Below are 22,885 nucleotides of genomic sequence, written 5' to 3' on the forward strand. Positions count from 1 at the left end.
GGTCATCAGTACATAAATATTTGTGTGGCAATTCTCAACTGTTCTAAAAGCACAAGGATAGTTTAAGTTTCTGAATATGTAGTTATATGAACTCTTGTGGTTTGCAGTTACTTACTTGTAAACTTGAGTCACTTAATGCTTTTTGAAGTTTTTATTAAAATACCATTGGGGAAAAATAAGAAGGCAAGAATGTTAAAGTGCACTGTATCCTTTGCCCCATTGTGCCTAACTGTTGCAGAGACCCGAAAGCAGTGCATGAGGTAGTGTAAAACCTTTGGGCAGGTGACAGTGGCATCTGCCCTAAGTCTGAAATTGCCTGTTAAATTGGCCAGATTCTTACTTTCAAACACCCATACAGATATCAATCTTTCCTCCTCTTTCAGATTACTGGCCCATTGTCAGCTCTTGGAAAGGTTTGCTGGTCCTGGCTCCCTGTTTTATACCCTAGCAGGGTGGAAGGTATTAAGTCTTCATCCGTTTGATTCCATCCGCATTCGAAAATGGATGTTATATAGCAGCTGCTGAAGGCAGGAGGAGCTGAAGTTGGAGGCAGAGCCAAGTTCAGAGGTTCACCAAAGTGGTGGTAGAAATGAAGTTAGTGTAAGTCTATGTAATTTAACGTGCAGAGAGGGTGGAATGGAGGGTTTATAGAAGGAAAGGCAACCAATGGGAAAGGGTAAAAGCATAAGGTAACACAGCCCCCTTTCCTGCTACACCCCCACCTTTCTACCACCTTTGACTGTAAGTGGCACCAGTGTACACTCAGAGGCATACCTCTCTACTCTCATAGCCCAAATGCTGGCATGGAGTGCAAAATGAGACCCATAAAAAGTATTCATGCAGGAAAAGTAAAATGTTGTGGTATTTGTTCCTTTAGTCCAGGGATTCTCAAACTTCATTGCACCACGACCCCCTTCTGACAACAAAAATTACTACATGGCCCCAGGAGGGGGGTCTGAAACCTGATCCTGCTGGAACCCGGGGGGCCAGAGCCCAAACTCCACCACCCCAGGCTGAAGCCCTTGGGCTTTGGCCCCAGGTGGTGGGGCTTGGGCGTGTGCCCTAGGCAGAAGGGTCAGGCTTGGGGCTTGGGATTGGTCTAACACCAGCCCTGGCAACCCCATCTAAAATAGGGTCATGACTCACATTGAGGTTCTGACCCAGAGTTTGAGAACCACTGATTTAGTGTAAATGACTCTTTGTAGAATTCCCCTTTCATGTTACTTTCATTTCTGGTGTAAATTATTTTCAACAATTAAAGTGCGGGGACGCCAACTTTCATGGAACAGAGAGAACTTCGCGACTAATACGAGCAATGTCTCTTGAAAAGTGGTTCTTCACAGAGCCTGATTCTGAACAACTGATTAAACACTGAATAACTCAGCTGAAGCGAACAAAGTTGTTCTGGTTTACTCTGGTGTGAGAGCAGAATTAGGCCAGGACATGTAAATTATGCCACCATTTTTATCACCTGAATTTTACCCTAAATGCTTTAGCCATTGGAAAGTGAATTCCGAATGATTTTCTGACAGTGAAAGCATTAGCTTCCATTTCCAGCCGGTCTTTAAATACATAGACGATGCTAAAATATCAGCATTTATAGGGTTATGTTCTGTGGAGAAAAGCAAGATAATTTGATTGGCATGATTTCAGATCCAATATTTTGTGCCTTGTTGAAGTTGGAAATGAGGATCTTATGAAAACCCTGATACCTTCAAGATTGGATAAAGCATCTTATTATACACATAGGGCTGAGCATAACGTAGTACGATAATTTCTGTTGCTAGAAGATATGAGGACTGTTCCATAAGTGGTCAAATAAGAAAAAAATGTCACTGGTTCAGAACTGATTCATTTCATTAATTTTAATGTAGAAGAGGAGTCCCATTAAGTCTTTACAAGGTAGCAAGCTTGGTTTTGTATTCACTTTGAAATCAACCTTGTGTTTTTTACAATCTCCATTATTCTGAAGTCTGACAAAAGCAGGGCATTTCCATTTCCTTTCTGAGTCCGTTCCTTGTCCAAGATGTGCACCTTTTAAGGTGATCCGCTGTGGCTGTCCTTAACTAGTAGAGCAGGTGCATTTTTTCTGAATGGGTGAAGGTGTGCCAGTGAAGTTGGAGGACACGGTACAAACTGTTGCTTCATCGATAACCTTTTGTATGTTTAACAAGACTAATCCTTCCGTTCAATTGTTTCACTGTGAACCACTGCTTATCGCCGGATGTTTTTGGACTTGTATCCATCTTAACCTGTTTTGGATCAGGGACCACAAAAGCCATTTAATCATCTGTGAAGTGAAATACAGTATTCATTCCAGGAAAGTCTAATTAAACAAAACATCTAGAGAGACTTCTGTGTAATCCATGGGTGCTACAGAAGGGTGGTTTTTAATTGGGATAATGAGCAGGTTTTCAAACCTCTTATTACGCCTGCTCTAGTAAGGATCAGTGTTTACTACTGTAAGTTTATTTTTGGCTAGAGGGTGCTGTTTGGCTTCACAAACCTTCTGTAATGGAGTAAGACAGGTGGTATAGCACTGCGCTGCGTAATGGGCTGGCTGGAACCAGGCATGGCAGGGGATATACAAACTTCCTTACCTCCCATTGCAAAGCTGTGCAGTGTACTGTACCTTAATCTCCATTTACACCTTGACTCAGCCACTGTAAGCCTGTTCCTCTCCTGAACAGCGACTCTCAGAGGAGCCAACTTGTGGAGTTGGAAGTCTGACCACTAATAGCTGCAAGAGACTTTTCATTTGTTGTTTGAAGTAGGATTTGAACCCAGAACTGTAGAGATCCTAGAAAATGACTTGTAGGCTGCTGGCCTGACACTCAGCCCTGGAAGGGGTGACTCCAGGCCCAGAGTCTGCTCCAAGCTCTTTTCTCAGGACTTCAGATTTATTTCTTTCACATAAAAGTGAGCACAACACATCAATTCTCCCTTCCCCCAACCCAAGGTCTTCTGCAAGGGTGTATCTATTCTTTACACATTTCCACTCTACAGTCACTTGCCTGAGAGTCATCCTGCTCCAGGGCCAGTCATGGGAACCAGCCTGCTTCCTGTAGCTCTCCCACTTGACCCATGGCTTCCTGCCAGAGCCTCCCTATTCCTGGAGGCTCTCTGTCCTTGACCTGGGGCTTCTTGCCAGGGTTTGGTGCTCCTGGCAGCTCTCTGCCCCAAGTGAGTCATTTACTGGCTTTCATAATCACCTGTTCCCTAGGAGATCTGTCCCCTCTGGGCGGTAGCTGATCCAACGCAGGTGAGGCTGGTTGCAACTCCATTTAAAGGGCAAGCCACCTTGTGGCACTACTGAATTAAGTATGCTTCGGATAGGCTACTTAATTAGGTGGTCCAGCACACAACTACAGTTGAGTGTCAAACTGGAATGAAGGAAGAGTGTAAAATAAAAAACAAAGCAGAACATTTTAATAAGGAAACATCTGGTGAAAATAGGCAGAAGGTGAGGTGGGAGGACTTGAGCAAAGCATTTTACACAAAAGGACTGTTATTTGCTGCTCATATGCCCCCTTTCTTTCAGACAGTATAGATGGTCCTTGAAATTATAAGGTCTTTTTGTACGAATGCCACCTTTCTACAAAATGAATGTGCAAAATGGAGGGTTTTCCATGCTAATGTCAACCAGTGCGGAATTTTGTGGGCTGGAGTAGAGCTGAAGTGGCAGAGAATGGGAGGAATGGCAGGCTTCATGAGGCAATGGGATGGTAAGAGTGGGAGTTGAGACAGATATCTTCCTTCCTTTTTCTAATTTATCAGCATAGAATGGATGGTGACTCATTGTTCTCTACATATGTCATGTTTCGTTATTGGAGACCTGTCAGAGGATTTGATTGATAATACATAGTGCTTGAAGTCAATGTGATTAAAAGTAATCATAACAAAGCACTTTTTTTCCTTGTGCTGATAAGAAAAATCCTGTTGTCTTCAAAAATATATTTGATGGGGCTTCCTTCTTTTTTTTATGATCTAAACAAAAGTGCACTTGGTGGATTGCAAAGCAGCAGTACAGTTACTATAGAGGCTGCTTTCATAGTCTGCCAGCAATTGAAGTGGATTTGAGATTCAGTCCCATCACAGTACTGTTATGGGGAAAATGCTCTCCAAGAACTCTAGTTAAGTTATGTGATAAAAGCTGTGATGGAAACAGTTTAATGGAACGATTGATATGTAAGAAGCATTACGCAATCCATCTCATTTGTCTCAACTAGTTCCACAAAATGGTCAGTTTCTCTGCTAAATGTGAAATAATCTTTCTATGTTCACAAGTTTAAAATTTTTTTTTAAGTTTCAAAAACAAAGATACTCTACCATTTCATTATACTGCCAGGTTTTCATTGGGTCAGTGAAACAATTTCATCCATCTGGTGTGGTGGAGGAATGGTTTAAAATCTAGACAATCATCAACTGTATATTAAGATTTATGTAAAAGATGGCAGAATTGTGAGCAAGTAGATGTTTTGCTATTAGTTTGGCAGCATTGTGTTAAGATAGCTTTGAATTAGTTGGACTACCCAGTATGTGAAAGGCAAATGTGTAATGGCTGTCTTTAAAAGGTAAAACATTGTACATGATGTACTATACAGGAGGGCCATTCCCCCCTTTCCTGGTGGTTGGGGTTAAGTAACTTGTGTTGTCTTAAATGTAGATTTGCATTCTGCAGAACTTAAATCTATCCTGGGGACTGGATCAATACCTTCCATGTGCTGAGTGTTTGATATCACTCACTTTGTGATTGCGAATATTGGTCATGCATTGTCACTGGGGACACAGACAAGACTGTTCGGCTGTGAGGTTGCATGGTGTATACAATTAAATGTCCATAAAGGACTTCGAAAACCAAAAGCATTTTGTCTTAAATATTTGTCATAGTCATTTGAAAAGTTGACAGTCTATAGAAACGTGCAATGTGCTGTACCTAGTCCTTTCTGAATGTGGTTTGTTTGTTTGTTTGTTTTTTAAATTTCTTGTTCAGAACCTTCAGGTAAGTGTTAAAAGGGTTAATATCTGACCGTGGTGCAGCTCTGGCTGGGGAGCTGTTCCATATGCCTTATTTCCAACTTGTTTTTGAATTTTTTCGACACCCTTATGCATGTCCTCTTTTCTTCCACTCTACTTTTCTCTTCCTTGTGGTGTTCACTGCTTATTTACTGGGAGAAACCCGTGAGCATTTGCAGAATGGTAACTTGTTATGGTAGGAGTATAAAGTTGCCAGCAGGCAGGCAGTATTTTCACCATTCAGGGTGTTTCCACTCCACAAACTCCTGCAATGAAAATAGCTTGGTAGATCTCCATGGCGTTTACATAGCAAATTGCCTGGTCTGGTTTGACGTAGTTTTTACTGTCCAGCTCTCATTGAATACAGGACATAATTTAGCCTGGGAAGGATGAGAGAGTTCATTATGCGCTGTAGGGCTGCGCTCTATTCTGTTAATGGAGAGTGATTGCCTCTTCTGCAACCTTATTAGTTTTGAGTCAGAAACCTTTCTGTAAATATCGACGGAGTTCATCAGAGCGAGCCAAGAAATGAAATCGGCAGGGCTAATTGTACACTGCTGCATTAATCATTTATAGAAACGGATCAACTATTAGAAGGATTCCAAAGGACAACTTGTGGCTTTGCAAAATTAACCCAAGATAACTACTGAGGAAAAAATTGTCCCAGAGAGAAATGAGTTAAAGGCAATGCCAAGCCTTCCAAAAAATACCTTACACAATCAAAAATATAACAACTGAAGGCTGCCACCACAGCTACTTTAATTCTTTTATTTTTGTTTGCACCTGTTTTTACTGATTTCATAACAGCTCACTGTTACAGAAATAAAGTTATGCTCAGTTGTGGGACTAACAGTTCTGTTCTTTTCTGATGAGGTAGCAAATGCTTATGGTTAAGGGTCCTGTCAGTTTTTCCATTATAAACTGCTGATTTTTTTAAAAGGGGTTTATAACTTAGTTGTAAAAAATTTGTTCTTGGCAGAAAATTTGTATACAAGATCTCAGTTCGAATGAGGCTTTTAAATTAATTTTGAAAGAGAAAAACCTGGACAGCTCTGTTGGTTGAGGTTATAGAGTGAAAGCAGCTTATATTGAACTGTTGTAGTGACACTATGTCCATAGTGAAGCAGAATGGAAATCTGGCAGTGTTTCTCAATTGCAGTGACTGCGGTTGTAATATGAATTACAGCAATTGAGTTTAGACTTTGGTGGATGCTGTAGAACTTCAGATATAGTGGACTTCACTTCTGATGAACTTGATCTGTGCAAAAATATTACTTCTTTCCAAGTAGGTCCCACTGTATAAGACAAAAAATTTCCCTTTCTTAGTAGTCGTTTGCTTGGCCACCTGACAGATCTGGGTTCATTCCGGTCAGTCTCTGGTTCCATACCATCGGCAGCTGAGAGTTCTGTGGCAGCAGTCTGCCTGTTCATTTCTCATCCAGATGGGGTGTTTCTGAAGCGTGTGGGAACAAATCTTGGAGGTCTCATGTGGCACCATTGTAGCCTTGAGGCCATTCACCTATTGCATGGTCCTGGGTGGTACCCAGAAAATCAGCCAAATCTTCTCCAGCAGATTCATGATATCGTGGATGAAGGTGCTCTAAGCTCAGCTGTCTAGCAAGGACTGCCTGTGTGCAGTAATTATCTAGAGAACAAGTGAACCTCAGTAACTAGTTACACCAGATCCAGCATTGCACAAACTTGATCCTTCCAAGATGTTGCAAAAAGTGTTGGGAAGTGTTTCTGCTTCTAGAGCAAGCGCTCAGACAGCTGCACTTGACATACCAATATCAAGACTCCTGTCCAGGGGAGTCAAGGGCTCAAAGGCTGCACTTCTGCAGAGGTCGTGTCTCACTTGGTGAGTCTTAGCACCACTGGCTGGAAGCATCTAGGCAGAGATGATGATGAAACCTTGTCATAGGTCACCAATACTGCGGCATCTGCTGTAGTTGGATGCTTTCAGAGCATGGAAGCAGAGTTGGGAACTCCATCCCATTAGACTAGCATCATTCTGTTTTGCTGTAGCTTGAACGCCTTAGACTTTACAAAATCGTCAGAGGAGGCAGTTAGTTAATATTAATTAATAATACATTCTGGGGCTAGGTGGCTTGCGGTGATACTTGATAGCATATGTAGCCAACTATGGTCCTTTGCGACAAAGGACACCCAAGTTGTTTGTGTTCCTGAGGGTCGCAGCATTTCTTAAAGCTACTCGTCTGCTTTTCCTCTATTCTGTAAAAGAAACAATGGGAAAATTGGTCAAGAAATGGTAAAAACAAACCAGAAGGATACTCAGCATCAGGGAAGCATCAACACATGTGATGGCCAACATGTATGCCCCATGCCGTGTGCAGAGAGAGGTGGTATATTTCATTGGTTGCAAAGGTGCAGTGTATATACACCAGTCAGCCACCTGGTAAAGCAGGAGAACTAAAGTAGACTGCTCCCATGTACTTTATTTTCCATGCTGTTGTAGCTGTTCTAAGAGACTACGTTAATCAGTGTATATTTTCACTGGATTAAATACATTTGAGTATCAACGTCAAGAAATTAAACCCAGACATCTGGTGGGGAAGAATAATACACTTTACTGTTTTAATAAACATTGCTTCAAACTTCAATGACACACGCACTGTTGCTAAAGGTAAATGTAAACCAATTGTGTTGCTGACATCATATTTCTGGTGCTTGCTCTTTATTAAGGCTCGTCATTAAGTAAAGTGAGCAGATCTGTATGACGCGGATGCCTGCGCTAGTTTCCCTATTACTATCATGGAGGGGAACTTTCAGACATGCCATGTTTCCGCTACAGGGCTGGAAAACAATTGTAGCGTTGTGCAGCACCAATGCATAGGCTGAGCAAAATGCTCCCATCCATTCCAACCGCCAACACTAGCAAGAAGCGCCACCAGAACACCAGATAAGTCCCTCTTTTAAAATCCAAATGTAAAAGCTTTTTGTTTAAATTCCTCATTAAATAGGTTTCTGTCAAAGACTGTCTGTGCAGAACCTTATCTCCTGCCGCCTTATGTTTGTTACCTAAACTTGCTGCATTTTGTCTTTACATTGTTTAAACTAAAACCTCTTTGAGATGTGGACAATGTCTTATGTGTTTGTACAGCTCCAAGCACAATGAGACACTAGTTCTTTGGGCACTTCAAGAATATAAATAACAATGGGAAGGATAAATTGTGTTGAAGATCATAATATATAGATCATTAGCCGTGAGGAGAAAAGAGACTTGTCATTGAAAGGAGCTCTTCCCTACTTGAGAAGGTCTGAGACACTCCTGTTCCATTTGTGGTGCACTTGCACCGTTCTGTGTGTTATGCCCCTTATCATAATGTGCCTACTTTGAGATGTAGGGTCAGTTGTTTGGTCCCTTCACCCTTGTACAGGGCTGCATGTACATTGATGAAGGTACATCATAAAAGAGGGCTGTAGTAGTGTACATGTATAGGGACTGTGTAATTGTAGCTGGCATTCAGAGAACTAGGTTTGCCTACAGAACTGTGTTCTAGAACAGTCAAGAGGCAAAGAGTTTCCTTCTTTCTCTCTTTAAAACTGGTTCTGTGTGTTCATCTTGATGCTCTTTGCTATGAAAACAGTTGGTAATTGTAGTTGCCTTTTGTAATAAAGGCCAGTCACAGATTATCTGAATGTCTCAAATCTAAAACTTTGAGTTAGTTTGAGCCTAAGTTAATTGAAAATTGGTTTTAATTAGTTCTAGGTTAAGGGACAAGCTAGTTTTGGATAACCCCAATTATCAATAGTTCATAGTTACGTAGCTAAGCATGGATGCAGGAAACCATGGTTATAAGTCTTAGACAGTTGCTGACATTGCTTTTGAGTAACTATTCTAATTATACTTATGAATATGATACAATAGAACTGTTTTTCTTGTAGAATGGCATTTCAAGTCATTCTAAAATATATTCATGACAATGTGTATGATTTTAGTAAGGCGGAAGAGGTGGATGTTGGCTTTGAAATATTGGTGTAAAGTGCGTGCACATGGAAGACGGAAGAATCTGCTTTTCCTTCTCTGACTTTCAAATAAAATGATAAAGGTTCTGGTTGTATTTGGCATTGCAAATGTCGGCTTCAAACATTTTTTACATAGGTTACTAATTTCAGCCAGCAGTTGTCAATAACTATTGACTTTCAGTCTTGCCTGTACCTACTAAGAAAGCCATAAGACTACAGCTGTAAAACCCAAAATACACTGCACAGTTAATTCTTAGGCCCTGCTAGCAAGAAAGTAGCCGTTAGTTCCTAGAAAGCTGACTCAGATGTATCCATGTCTTCAGTAATACTTAACAGTTATGTAGTGCTTTTTGTCCACGTGAGTGGTTCAGAAATGTTATTCCCATTCTATAAAGGGCTAAACTGTGCCTTTTTTTGCATCATACACACCCCTGAACTGGTTTATCCATATCACCTTCTCCCTGGTTCAAATCCCTCTTTAAGACTCACTTCCAGTTAGATGCTCGTAAAAAGTGAGTCACCCAGGATACTTTACATGTTATTATCAGTATTTATTAAATGACTTAAAATGGCTCAGCCCTCTGCGCATACAATCATAGAACAAGAGGTTTAGAAGGGACTTGCAAGGGTCATCTAGTCTGACCCCCAAAGTGTGTCTTTACTGAGTTCCCTTGCAACGTATTGCTGTCATCAGTCTGTCCTTTCCCCACCTGCTGTTTACGTGAAATTAGACTGGTGTCTCTTTGAGGCAGAGAATGCGGTGCAATTTATATATAGTGAGGTATGTCTAGCATAGTTACAGGGACTGTAAAATAACTGAATCAGAGTCTGAATGATTTACCCAACGCCACAATGGATGAACAAGAACCAGGGTTATTAATTTCCTTATGCGTGTGTCTAAAGAGCCTATTCTCATATCAGGCTAGAATTCAGAAGTTCTGGGCTTCCAGGGCTGTGTCTAGATAACTTTTCTCTTCACTACAATGTTGTAGTAGAGAAATTAGGTTCTGATGTTACTTTGTTGTCCCGTCTGTGCATAAATTCAATCCAGTGTGGAAATGAGACTGAAAAGAATCTTTCAAGCAGGAAGCCTAGATAAAACTAACATTCTCACAGTGTTTCTTAAGCCTCATATATGACTAGAGTGTGTGGGAGAGGGAGGTGGGAGGGGTAGGGAACTAGGTATATAGGAAGCCTATTTTAAAAGCAAAGACTTGTAAAAGATGCTACCTAGAATCCCACCTTTCTAAACTGATGCTTTGTTTTGTCAACCAGATGTAGTTCAGTGTTAGGATTTCCCAGGATCAGGTATGAGGAATCTTGAAATCCTTGGCTCTCATTTTATCTTCTGTTCAGAAATGATTTTTAGGGACAATAGTATTTTAAAGTCTATAACAGGGGATATGGAGGTCTTTATTCTTTCTCCCCTAGGAAAGAAGAAAAGAGCCCTCCCTTTCCCCTATTCCCAGAGTCCTAAGGGTTTGCCCCTTGAGTCCCTTCCTCCACGAGGACAGTCCTGCTGAAAAGCAGAGATGGGCATAGCTGCCTCTGTGTTCTGTCCTCACTGTTCCTGCACTCTTCAGAGAGGTTGCATGAAGGGCCACGTGCAGAGGTCCCTCCACATTCCCAGCCTGGGGTGTTGGTAAAGGGCTAAATTCTAATCCCCAGCCCTGCTGGGTTCAGTCGGACTGCTGAGTGAGAGCACAGTGTGCTACTGAAACGAGTTTCTGTTTGGTGATTGGCTGATAGGTCTCAGTGCACTTCCCAACGGCCAGGGGTCCAGGTCACCAAAACTGACTCTCTCACACTGCATTCAATAGCTCCCACGTTGGCATCTCAGGAGAAAATCCAGGGCCATGCAGCCCAGGGCGGTGTTTTCTGTGACTAGAGTAATGACATCTCCAGAGAACGCTAGCCAGCACCTTCTACAGAAATTACTTCATCTTCAAGCACAAACAGGGCACCACACTGAGCAAACGCTGGCTGTTTGTGTGCAGTTTGTTTCGCTGTGATCATGCTAGCGTTGAGGGACGGTGTTACATTCATTAAGTGGAGTCATCTAGGTGATTCTGTGTTTTCATGTCCTTTAAATCCTATTCTGGTGTCAGCGTAGGTGTCAGTTTGCCATTATTTGGCAGAATAGCCCCTCTATGAACTGGATCTGGTTTTGTAAGTTTATTTTGCTGTTGAGATTAGGGTTGAATGTGGGGAAAATGATCATCCTAGCACAATTTCATTTTGTCTGATCTGCCCTGGAGGTGGGAATGATCAGTGTCTGTTTGCTGGGCTGCCCAGAGGGGAGGGGCAAGAGGGGCAATTTGCCCTGGGCCCCGCAGGGGACCCCACGAGAGTTTTTCAGAGCCCCTGGAGTGGGGTCCTTCACTCGCTCTGGGGGCCCCGGAGCTTCTTCCGCTCCTGGTCTTTGCCAGTGGGGGGTCCTTCCACTCTGGGGCGGAAGGACCCCCTGCCGGCAAATTACTGCCTAAGCAGGACCAGCCGCCGAAGTGCCCTGAAGACCCACAATGGGGGCCTCCCGCTGCTGAATTACCTCTGAAGACCCGGCTGCACTTTGGCGGTGGGTCCCGCTTTTGGTGGTAATTTGCCGGCTGGGGGCCCCCGCTGTGGGTCTTCGGGGTACTTCGGCAGCGGGTCCCAGAACGGAAGGCCCCCGCCGCCAAAGAGCCCAGGCCCCCGGAATCCTCTGGGTGGCCCTATCTGTGTGAGAGGCAATTTCTATAAAAATAATGATTGGGAAGCTCAGGTATTGTCCAAGTGCAGCCATAGAGGGAGGAACAATGGAAGGGATGGGAAGGAACAGAGTGCTGTATGAGAAACTGCGGGAGTTGGACGCTCGGTAACACCCTAGAACTGTCCTCCTCCGGGTTTCTCTTGCTCCTGTCCACTGTATAAATAAGCAAACAGGCCTGGTCTGATGGAGTGCACCAGTCAAAGGAAGTTCCCACTAGGGCATATATACTCTGAGAGCTTCCATAAATTGTTCTTTAATATGACAGTTTCCAATTATGGGTTTTTATAATAAGAGGCTTATTGGCAGCTAGTAACTCAAGTTAACTGTGGAAATTTGTATTGCTTTTCTTGGCCCCAGCTTGTTTCCTGAACAGTGTGTGCGCTGTGTCCCAGGTGTACCATTCTGAGCTTTGAAAGAGTGTCCGAGCGTGTGCAGTGCTGAGACCCTTGGGAGCTGGCACTCAGGGCCCAACCAAAGAAACAAAAAAGACCAGCGGAGAATTGCGGGCCTTAAGCTTCAATGTATTAACTCCTTTGTTTGTTTGTTTTTGTGGCAAAATCGAAAACAACCAACCCAGAGAGATTTTCTTACACACACAAAATCAATCTTGACACCATTCCGAACTTGTCTTTTAATGTGTATAACCTTGGGCAATAGCATTATACAAATTTCATGGATAGCCACCTATATGTTAGAATAGGTCTATATTGGTAGCTAGCTTTCCTCTGCAGGGCATGCGCTGGTATAAACTTGTTCATTTTATGAAGTGTTGAGTAAGTCTTCAGAGATGATCTTCGTAATCGGGGGAATGTTTTTCATATATCAGCATACTTGTAAAAAAGTTAGTAATCTGTATTACTTTGGGAGGGGGGAAGAGTGAGCCAATGTTATGGATCTTAACTCTCTGATGTAAATTCAACATGAGTGTGGTGTGTTTTTGTTACAAGGAATACTCAATAAGTAGGTCTTTATATATAATATTGATCTATCACATTGCAAGTAAAGTTGCAAGCAGTCCAAATGGTGGTCGGCCTGCCTGCCTGCCTGCGTTGTAGTTTCTGACAAAAACTGGACATCTTGTTGCTGTCGTTTTCTGAAAATCGAGGGATTGCAGAGCATGGTAACTTTCAAGATTAAAGCTTCCATTACTCTCTTCTGTAATCCACCCCTCTTGAGTGATTTATTCTAAGGCCTTGTGTATCATAGGGTTTTGTACTGGCGCTCATCACTGTAGCATTGCAGTCTCTGTCCACGCTACAAAAAATGATGGCTAGGAAACAGATTTTTAAACATTAAACCAAAAAAAGAAAAGAAAAAACAAACCCCCAAAACCACCAATTCCAGTTAGGGAGAGTTTTGCTGCCAGTATGAATGGGGCATAATTTGATTTAAATGACTTTTGAACAACAGCTCTCAGAATTGTTCCATGCATTTTCTTCCTGGCTACTGTTGAAAATATGGGGCTGAATAGTTTCTGTGATGTTTCAAACCATTCTGTTCTGGCAGCCTCGCTGCTGGGCCCTTGTGTGTTACACTCTAGTTTCCAGTTAGCTGTGGCCTGGAGTACAGCACACTGCTCATGAGATTCACCAAAGTGGGAGGTCTCGCACTGAGCAGGCTTCAGGAAGCCCTAGGGTCCAGACAGCAATTCACTAGGTCTCAGCAAGGAGGCTGCTAGTTCTATAGGGCCCTTTTTTAAAAAAAAAGGTGCTTGTTTGTAGGAGGGAAAGGAATGGTGTATGCTGGATTGGATTGCTGGTAGGGTTGCAGTGTAGAGAAGGGTGAACTTGGAGGACAAGGTTAAAGTTTGGACCCTGAACCAAAACTTTTGCAGCTCACTGTTTGGGACAGTTCCATGTGTGATGGGTGTGAAATATGCTTGACAGAATGTCTCTAACTGCACATTGCTGTTATAAACGTGAAATGGTGCTTCCCCGTATGAAAACCGCATGTGCGTTCGCTGTTTGTCTGTCAGTGATATAGCGGGAATGGAATGTGTTCACTGGACTCCACCTGCATACGCTGGTTGCTGCAGGACCCCGTGTTCTTGGGGTGCAGTGCAGAGAGGATTAGCTGGGGAAATATTCTCATTCCGAAGACAAGGTTAATTTTTAGGCCCAACAGCTTGAACTTGTTTGGGGAGCAGAAAGGGAGGATGTGAAGCAAGTGTTGACCAGGCCGTACCAAATGTGGAGCATCTAACACTGTTGCAGACCTTAGAGGGCAGACTTCTCTGACGTGGAAAGAAAACAATAAAGTGGCTTGCCTTTAAAACACATACTAGTAAGTGTCCGTGAGAACAGTGTGCATCTCTTTGGTTGTTTTTTCTTTTGTTTTAATACATTGTTACCATCACTGTCTCTCTCATTGTTGCACATCTATTCTGGAACTCTTACCAGCTCTGGGCAGAGACGTTTCTCTCACTGACATAGCTGATGTTTTTCTTGGGCTGATTTCTGCAAGCTTACTGCAGTGGTGCTGGAACAATTTCTATAGTGAGGGTGTTGAGAGGCATTGAACCAAACTGTAAACCCTGTATATAATAGAATCCACTTCTAGGCTGGGGGTGCGGCAGCACCCCTATTGCCAGCGTCAATGGTTTTCTGTGTTCTCATTACTAGATGCCATTAACATCTCTGCTATCGAAGCAGATTGAAGGGTTTCACACATTATGAGTCAAAATATTTGCCATGTAGTTGCGATGCAGCACCTAATCCTTCTACAGTATCAGGTTAGTACGAGTGGTGCCACTAGTGATTTTGTGTTAACAATTGCCATTGTCCAGAGAATAACACTTTCTTTTTGATAACTTTTCTACTGCTTCCTTTCCTATTTAAATGGATCTGATAAAGAGTATAAGCTATAGAAGTTAAGGGGCTATTTAACATATGATGTCAAGTATCAGAGGGGTAGCCGTGTAAGTGTGGATCTGTAAAAGCAGCAAAGAGTCCTGTGGCACCTTATAGGCTAGCAGATGTATTGGAGCAGGAGCTTTCGTGGATGACGAAGTGGATATTCACCCACGAAAGCTCATGCTCCAATACGTCTGTTAGTCTATAAGGTGCCACAGGACTCTTTGCTGCTTTAACGTGTGATGACATTCTTAAATAGTATGGAATAAAACTGGAAGTGACTGATGGGGAGTGATCATACTACTTCATATATTGCACTTCAGAAGGCAGGCAGCAGTTTTGTGCACATGCTAGGGTCTGGAGAGCTAGTGCTGGGGAGACCATAGAGGATGGGGTTACAGTAGTCATGGTAGGAGGAGATTAAGGCGTGAGGAGGAATTAAGGAGTGGTAGGTTTGAGACAATTGTGTATTATGGCAAACGAGGAAGAGGTGGTGGAAGGTGTATTAAAAACCTGCTGCAGATGTGGGGCAAGGGAAATTCATCAAGTTTACAGATATTACAGACAAATGGTAGTTCAGAATCAAGATGGGTGAGTGCAGATAAAGTTGTCTGAGGCTGCTGTTCATGCTCAACAGGCATTTCTGTCTTTTGAGACATTTGGCTGGAAAGTTACTATTAATAATAAATATTTATATAGTTCTGTAACTCTGCCTGGCTCCTTAAATTAAAAAAAAAAAAAATCCCTGCCTGGAGATCTAACAATTGTCAACCTAAATAAACCTAAGACAGGAAGATGTAAAAGATAGAAGGTAGAAAAGGAGGAACCAGAGTTAAAACAAATCATGTGAAATCTGCAATGAACAAATTTTATCATCTCTGATATTTAAGTAGATACTGAAGCAGGGAATGAAGAGGAGGAGACAGCCCAGGAAAGGAAGCCGCCAGTGAAAAGAGAGCACAAAATATCTACCCCAGCCCTGATCCCCCTCCCGCCCTCCGAATCCCCCTGCCCCAGCCTGGAGCCCCCTCCCACACTCCCATTTGTGGCCCGCCATACAATTTCCGTTCCCATATATGGCCCTTGAGCCAAAAATTTTGCACACCCCTGGTCTAAATGATCACAAAGGCCCCTTTTGACCTGGGAATCTATGAATCTATAGAGGTATATCTTCCCTGCAGGATTAACTTGGGCATTTACTTGGGTGTTACTCCAGCCCCCCTCTTGTTTGCACACAAAAACCTGTCACCCGAGTTTAGTGGTGTTTTCAACCAAGGGTAGTTGGTTCTTCTGGAACTGATGGCTAAAACCCGTGTGATGTTTTCATGTCGGCTGGTAAGCTGCTCACTTTGCCGTGAGGATGCAACCTAACTCACTTGAGTGCTGATAGTCTTGTAGTGGCATCCCACAATGCCCCCGAGCGTCCAGAAGGACAGATAAGTTCTTCCACAATTCCCTGGGAAGGCATTCCAGAGCAGCACACAGAGCAATGGGGTATGCCCACGAAGTGCTAGTGACACAGATGTGTGAGAGCAGCACTCGTGAGAACCCAGCCACTCGTGCGTGGCTTTGCAGTGTGGTTGCTCACACTTCGCCTAGACTGACCTGTGGGCTCAGATGTGAGTGCCAATCGCTGAGGTAACTACAGGGAAGGTATAGCCATAGGAGGTGCATGTTAACTAGACCCTGAGGTTGGAGAGGAGGTGGTAATGGAGAGCTTGGTGTGAATGAGAACTTTAGTAGTGGGTGCTCAGTGGTTAAATTTTAGAAATTAATCAGTGTAACAGTCCCACCGCCAGATCTCTCTACACTTTGCTTTGAAAACACACATGTCCGGTCTTGCTCTGCTCCCCAGAATTTTGGGGAAAAACAAGAATGTGTCTATAGCATAGCAGGTGTGGTGGGTTGCTTTCAGGAGGCCTGTGGATGATCTTGCCAGACATCGATATGCCAAACCCGCGTGAGTTGTAGGGACTTCATTCCATGACCTTGACGCTGAGTTTCCTAGTTGTGATGAGTTTAAGGAAGACCAGTAACTTTTCTTAATGCAACTTTGTTTCGTATATGAATTGAGAAATGTGGAAGCTTTCATCTTTGTAACGGCACCACAGTGACTTCACAGTAGTACTATGCATGTAATGTATTGATGATAATTAGTACAGCAAAGCTCTGTTAGTAGGCAAATAGCTTTGTACGGTCAATAAGAGCAATTTGGGTCTGGATGATGTTGGCATGTTTATCAAATCCAATTGTGGTGTGTGCTGGGATATAAAATTATAGCCATTCTGCTGGCCTTCCGTGCATATTTCCAGTGCCTTAGAATTAAAGTATTGTAAAAACGCTAACCTTATTGGTGTGTTTTAAATGGAATCTCATACTGAAGCCAGTTGCCTTTATTAACTGCTCTCCATTGCCAGTGCCATCTGGTATAATAAGTGAGATTACAGCAGAAATGGAAGGTGATGGGGACAGGTGTTTTCCCCCTTATTGGAAGTACCGTATTTTATCTAGCCAAGCAGGAATTAAAAAGAACAGACATTTGTTTGTTTGGTTTTTTTTTTCAGAACAGCAAAGATCTTCCTTGCAAAAATATTAATATTGGAGGTTTCTTGGCTCTAATGCGTATGTATGAGCCCTGACAACAACCCCCATGCTAACCAGTCTCAATTCCCTTGTCAATGATCATGAGGGACCCAGCTTCCAAATAAAGTCCAGTTTAAAATGGAAAAAACTGATGGTGCAATGGATGCAAGTGTTCCGTAATAGGGATGTGAAATATGGTGGTTGTGTTACTGTTGTGGTAGTGATTTTGTGTTTAAGGCTGAAATGGTATTTTCATTCAAAGCCCTTTGTTTTCAGTCACATCTTAATTCAAAATTAAACTTGTTCAGTCTGATTTCTATGCCTCGTGCTTGTGCTTTAATTCCTAATTTTTCAGGGATTCATAGAATTTAAGGCCAGAATGGACTGTCCAATTATCTAGGATTCTAGCCTGACCTCCTGTGTATCACAGACCATTACATTTCACCCTGTTACCCCTGTATTGAACCCAATAATTTTCTATGACTAAAGCATAATTTTTGTTTGGCTAAAGCATCTCTGCCAGAAAGGCATCCAGTCTTGATTGTCAAGATGGAGAATCCACCAGTTCCCTTGGTAGATTGTTCCAGTGTTACAAAAAAATTGTCCTTTGTCTAATTTGAATTTTGTCTGGTTTCAGCTTCCAGCCACTGGTTCTTGTTGTGTCCTTCTCTGCTAGAGTAAAGAGCACATTAGCACCTGGTATTTTGTTCCCATGAAGATACTTATACACTGTAACCACATCACCTCACAAACTTCTGTTTCATAAATTAAGTGGAAACCTCTCACTGTAAGACATTTTCTCCAGCCCTCCAATAATTAATGTGGTTCTTCTCTGCACCCTCTCCAAGTTTTGAACAGCCGTTTAAAAATGTGGAAACCAGAACTGTATGTGGAATTCCACTATCTGTGTCACTAATTGCGAGTACAGAGGTAAAATCACTTCCCTCTCAGACTCACTTTTCCTCTGTTTATACATTGTTGCATTAGCCCTTTTTTACAGCAGCATCACACTGGGAACTCATGTTGAGTTTCTTGTCTACTATGACCAATAAATCCTTTTCAGAGTCACTGCTTTCCAAAATAGACTCCCCCATTCTTGAGGTATGGCCTTACTGTAGTGATCCAGATTGCGTCGTCTGACTATTGTGTCCCCATCATTATTGACCATTCCACCTGTCTTCGTATCATCCACACATTTTATCAGCTGTGACTTGATGGTTACTTCCAGTTCATTGATTAAAATGCTGAATTGCCTCTAGTCTAGTTGCAGAACCTCAGTAGAAACCTAGTGGTCCCTAAGGAAATACTATCTGTACCCTGAGATGACATGTTTCCTGGTCACTGCACTGTTGCTTTGGTTTGTCTCATGAGGACTTGGGAAGCAGAGAAATTAATAAGAATCCCCTCAGGGCTGCCAGCTGACCACATGTGGCTCATCTATTAAATTTCATAGCCAGGCTCATTTGTTGTCTAATTGAAATTTGTTCATTTGTTGAAAATATGCCCTCACTAATTGTGACTCCTATGCACCAATATAAAATAGCTGTTAGGCCTTGACAATGAAGACAAATGCTGCCTTTGACCTTCTTGAAGGAATTCTGTTTGGAAATAAATTATTGTGCTTTTGAAAACTCAGCATCTCTACAGTAGGTTATTTAAGTAATCACTTGAAGGTTTTTCCTGTTTGAGGTAGTAATGGTATCCTGGGCAGATACACACCTGGTAGAACAGAACTGCCCTCGAGTGTTCTGGTGGCAAGTGTTTTTGATTTAACCAAGTTGTATGAGATTCAAAATCGCACCTGGAGTGCAGTGTGTCGTAGCTAGTAGTTACTGACATTCGGAGTGAAAGCTGCCTGCTTCATGCATGTATGCTAATGGAGTTGCATACTGAATGAGACTTAAATGAGGCAGGACTCTTCATGCTTCCTTCTGTGTGTACCAGGTGAGTGGGAGAAGCCCTTGCACCTCGACCCTGCTCCCCAGCAGGAGTGCCGATGGGCATGGCTGTGTGTGTATGGAAACTGCATATGGAAGGAGTGGGGAGGGACCCCACACTTGCTCTGGCCCAGAGCCCCACAAAACCATAATCCGCTTATGTGCACAACACAACGTGCACACTTAGTGATACAGGGCTCCTGGGGCAAGGCATAATATTTCAGTGATGTCTAGTGTAATAATTTCAATTTGTGAAGTTTAGATGTGTCATGGGCATTGTTAACATGGCTGCTGAAGAGCAGTAACTAGAAAAGCCAAGATTTTTCAAAGAATAAACAGGACTGGCCTTTGTCATTGTATGGATAGGAGACTATGTACGTGGAAAGTCTATGGAATATGAGGAACAGGCCTCCTAGGATTACTACTGACCGAGAAAGCAGTCTCTTCTGTAGATCAGTAGGTCGTCTTAATGCATTTAGATATAAAGTTTCCTGTTGAAATTAATTCCTCACAAATAAGGACAATTGTTGAATTTATGGCTACTTATAAACCATGGAGAATACAGAGAAGTGACCGTCAGGCTGTACAGATTTTACTTATTCATGCTCACTCGCTGTTTTTATTATCTTCTGTGGTTGAGATGGTACTTTCATTCAGAGCCCCTATTTTAGAGGGTTATAACTTTCCAAAGTCGTGGTGTGGTAGAACCTTGATGCTTGTTCAGAGGAGGATGTTCGTTGAAAGTTGCAATAAATCTTTTCAAACACTATCTCGAGGATCAGACATTCAAATGAGCAGCTGACTTTCAACAAAATGCTTATTAAAAGTTACATTTCAATTTTTAAGAACCATGCAAAAATCTCTTAACACAACTTTGGGGTTGAGACTTTGTGCAGTGGTCAGGAATTTCAGAATTGAGGTCCTTTAAGAAACCTTAACTTTGCATCCTTTCACTCCATGATTACATAACAGTGTGAAATGCCCTATTTTTCAGTAAATACGGTGTCAGATGCATCGGAAGACTCGTCCAGAAAGACTGAAAATTAGTGGACTGTAACAGAAGTAGTTTAAAGTAAATATACAATTTTTTATATATATATAGCTTTTAGTATTACTGCATGTGTCCTGCTGTCTGGAGTGGTTCACGACTGAGAGTGCCAACCTTGGGGCAGACTGTCAAAAAGCAGAGCAGACACCCCAAGCCCTGGTGGTAAGTTCTATCATTAGATTTCACCAACCCAGTAACAAAATGTGAGCTCCTGAAGCACTGTAACGGTCTTACCAAGAAGTCACAGAGAGTCCTTTTGGGCTCTCCAGTCTCTTTTGCCACCCAGGAAAGCTGGACTAAGTGATAAATGGTCACTTACACCAGAGATCACAAAGAATTCAGGTCACTTTCAGTTCTAAGAGACCAGTCACTTACCCCAGGTCATTTTGTACCTCAGATCTCACACCAAAGACAACGCTTGTGCCAATCCTGTAGTGAACTAACTAAGAATTTATTAACCTGGAAAAAGAAATGAGTTATTTACAGGTTAAAGCAGGCAAACATACTGTGCGTATGTATATATACAGATGAGTTAGTCTGTGATTCCAAAAGTGACAGAGTTGTAATCTGTCAGCACTGAATGTCTTGTAGAGTTAACTCAGGTTGACCCTGGGGATCTCTGCTTCTGTTTCCTAGCTCCAAGCCCTGTGAGAGTCCAAACAGCAAAGAGATGAATTTTCCTGTCAGCTATCTTCATTTCCTCCTCCCAGAATTCAAGCTGGGGGGATGAGCTTTCATGCATGTAGCACCTTCATGGGTGTAAGAGGACCATTAGCCCAGTCTTTGTATCACAATGTTTCACAATGGCCAATTTAGTCTCCACAGCCCTTCTCAATGGGCGAGGGAGCCATTCCTCTTGCCTGGGTTCACAAGTTCAGAGCAGGCATTTTTACAGTTACAAAACAAAACTTACATATTATCTTAAGCACGGGATACAGATATTACCAGCAAGATTAATTCATGCAACAACTCACAAGCATTTTATAGAGTCTAAACACATCCTTACAAGTTCAACACGTATCTTGAGCAACACTAACATACAGGTGAGCTGGCCTAGTTTCCAGCTATAAATGTGTCAGTGCTCAGCTGATGCCTGCAGACTTGGCAAGAGCTGGTACCTGGTCTACTAATGTTATAGCATGTATGAACCACATGAATGAAACTACACTATGACTTTTATAAGTCCCTGATACTTTTAGATGCTGCATATAAGAAGAATTTCATCTGTTGTGATGTTCAAATGTGCTGCTATTCAATACATAAGGCTGACGTTGCAACAGAGTCTGTATGCTGCACTCATATTGCCTAGTAGCTTTTTGATCAGGCCCGTTAGCTTTTGATTTTGTAAATTCTAATCCAGCACTGTATTTTTGTGTCATACGGGGTCCCTACAATTTTGAACTTGCTGCAGGAGTTACTGGGTGAATTTCTATGGCCTTCGTTATACACGAGATCTGACTAGGTAATCACAGTGGACTTGCAGTCTGTGAATCTATGCTGGACAGCCCAAGAACACTCTACTGATCTGATATTTGCCATGTGCAGATGTCTGGAATCATTAAATCCAAGTTCTCTGGACTCCTGAGTTGTACTAATAAACCTGCTATAGGTGATAATGATCCATTCCCTCTAGGTGCAAAATGTAATCGGGGTTTTTGATTGCCACATGTGGAATATTATACTAGTTAGTGACAGCGGTGAGTGAATATGACTTTGAGAAGTTTTGGGAAGTCCAGGAATTTTTTCATGTGTAGTACTTGTTTAATGCAATAGCTGTCCTTTCTTCTCCTTCCATACAAACTCTTCAAGTGTTAATCTCTTCTGTGCCACACCTTCAGAAGAGCAGTCATGATCATTCTGATATATCCGATGTTGCTAGCTGCAGTGGATATAGAAGGATTTATAGTTTAGCCCTCTGGAACATCACTTGTACTGTCCCAAGGGAAAAAGGCAATTCAGGTGGAGTTTGCATGCACTGGAGAATGAAGTTCTGGTGTGATTGAAATTTAAGAGCTGAGCACATTTACATCTGACCGTGTTAGGGTCCAAATGTTATGTTGACACTAGTTTTCTTTTTGGATAGCCACGCTGGCAGTCACTAGCGTGCGGAGCTCTGTCAGTTCTCTAATCTAATAGACTGTTCTTGCCCAGATCAGTGTGTGTCAGTATTTTATATGCTGAATGTAGCCAGGTTTAATAATCAGTCACTTTTGCGCCTTCCACCAGACTTTTCCCCCCAGTTTTTTTTTTTAAACAATGTAATGTTTAATTCAAAACCTGCTGTGGAAACAAACTATATACATAAAAAAAAGCAAGAACGAAGATGGAGAGCGCTGAGTCACGAAAGGTAACGAGAGTTCAGAATAATGTCATTTTAGTTTTTAAAAAATGCTTTGAAATTAATCCCTTTTAAAATTTGGTTTTATTTTTATTTTATTTGTATTACCTATTATGAAAATAATATGAAAAGGACATGGGCACTGCTTGGAAGTACTTCTGTAGTATGTCTGAAATCCTGAAAAGCTTGCCTTCAGCACATTGGTTGATCTATTTGTTTTCCAGTCACTAAAACAGAAATCTCTGAAGCTTTTTTAGATGCCATTTTTCTTGTTTAATACTGTTGCCTCCAACTAGTACCTGTTGAGGCCAGTTACAATGGTTCCAAATGACGAGAATCTACCATAGTCAGTGCAATGGACAAGCTTTTTGCTGC

General features: G+C 42.2%; 1 protein-coding gene across 3 annotated transcripts in view; it reads left to right on the top strand.

Annotated features, from left to right (window-relative positions):
• The window catches only part of DIS3L2 (DIS3 like 3'-5' exoribonuclease 2), a 288,983-nt gene that overhangs the window by 70,305 nt on the left and 195,793 nt on the right, over window positions 1–22,885 (top strand). The window lies entirely within an intron of this gene.

This window comes from Gopherus evgoodei, chromosome 9, assembly GCF_007399415.2.
Source record: "Gopherus evgoodei ecotype Sinaloan lineage chromosome 9, rGopEvg1_v1.p, whole genome shotgun sequence".
NCBI classification, from domain to species: domain Eukaryota; kingdom Metazoa; phylum Chordata; order Testudines; family Testudinidae; genus Gopherus; species Gopherus evgoodei.